Here is a 1,882-nt window from a genome sequence, read left to right as displayed (position 1 = left end):
ACACACACACACACTCACACAAGCACACACACACTCTAAGGAGAGAGAGAGAGAAAGAGAGAGAGAGAGAGAGAGAGGGAGAGAGAGAGAGAGAGAGAAATAAGAATGTCGAGGAACGACTCGGCCGAGAAAATACAAGATCTGTGTTCTCTCCCACAAGGAACTTATAAACAATATCTGAGGTATTTGTTTGTGACGGCTTCAAAGAATACCTTCCGTACAGCCCTTTCTCTTTCCGGAATCTACCAGCACTTTCCGTGTGATCAAACAAATCCACCCCATCTCCGTTCTTTTTTTCCACCTCCGATTCGCATTCCCAAGTGGTGTTCTTGGGCCTGAAGTGTTCTGGGTGTTTATAAAGTGGTCTCCTTAACAGGCTCGATCCTATCGGATGGTCGCTAAAATCGGGAGCTCGCACGTCCTAAATATTTTATAACCGTACAATTATTTTGAAAGGAGCTCAAACCCAGGCGTAGCACACCAAATACTTATATTCCATTGGCCTTATTTATACAAAAAGACTTCGAGACATGCTCGTAATAATTGTAAATGTTTTACGTTCACATCGACACGATTTAGATCGTTTATGGGGTTGGCTGCTTTGACCTAGCCTGTCAAGGACGACTCGAGCTGAGAGGGATACAATGTCCAAGCAGAAGGATGGAAATACCGGTCAAAAATCTTCCCCCACAAGAGAATCATACTCTCGTTTCTTGTCTGTGTCGTATCATATTCAGGTACTGGGTCAAAAAGCGTGTTCCCAGTCCATGCGTCAGGAGGAAAGGTAAAGTAAACATAATTAGTTGCTTATAACCTGCAGTGAGCGGCTACCCTCGTGCGGGTCTTCTGTGTCTTGTTTAAATATCATTACCCCGCTAACAATCCCAGGGCCTCCTTTGGGCAAACAGCCATTGTCGCTGGACACTCACAAATAATAGACGGTGGACAGAAAGACTTCTCCGCACTGCTTTAGCGCATACCAAAACGGTCGGTGTTCTCCCACAGCACGAAATGACGCGAGATCTTACACGTCCGCTGCGGAAAGAGCGGAAAAGAAGTTAATTTTCTAAAGTAACTCCCGCGGAGACATTAACCTGGTCGTATGCACAGTAGGTGTGTAAATGGGCTGATTCATCGATGACATGCTCATAACTGTGCCTCAACTGCAACAGGGAACTGCTGCTTTTTCTTTCCTAATCCTTACTATTGTCATTTTTCCTCTACTTCTTTTGTATGTTTTCCACACTCTTGTGACCTGCTATTTCCGGGGTGCTTTGATAGTCGAAGCAGACCTTGTGCTGTTGAACCTAGAGAGGTGAGCAGAGTAAGTCTGATTCCCTGTAAGGACTTCTCTGTTGACATCCACCCCTTGGCGCTCATATGACCTTAATATGTAGTTGCGAGCGTCGTAAACCCTCTACTAAAACTACAAAACTGTGACGTCTGTGATACTTATCATAAGCGCCGGCCTGACCTCCATTCACCGGCCACTTCAACCCGGTTCCGTCTGATTGGCTCGGAAATTGATAAACAAACAAACGAAAAAACAGATAAGCAGACATGCAGGCACACAAACAGATACTCAAACATACAATCAGGCTGGCAGTGGGTGGTTGGCCGGTGCTCTAATGTAGTTTGCTTCTTCTTTCCTATCAAATATCTATCGTCCTTATCCGCCCTTCTTCTTTTTTATGTTTGTTACTCTCTTGTAACACCTCTAATCTTCTGGCGCTCATATGACCTTATGCAGTTGCGAGCGCCGTAAAACCTCTACTAAAACTAAATAATAAAACAATCAGGCAGACACAATGTCTTGGAGATCTGGTAAGTGCTGGCACAGTTTGTCGGTCAATTAAGTATCCAACCGCCCCCCTCCCCAACC

Source organism: Aplysia californica, unplaced genomic scaffold (assembly GCF_000002075.1).
Source record: "Aplysia californica isolate F4 #8 unplaced genomic scaffold, AplCal3.0 scaffold00609, whole genome shotgun sequence".
NCBI lineage: Eukaryota > Metazoa > Mollusca > Gastropoda > Aplysiida > Aplysiidae > Aplysia > Aplysia californica.
Note: the sequence above shows the minus strand (reverse complement) of the source record.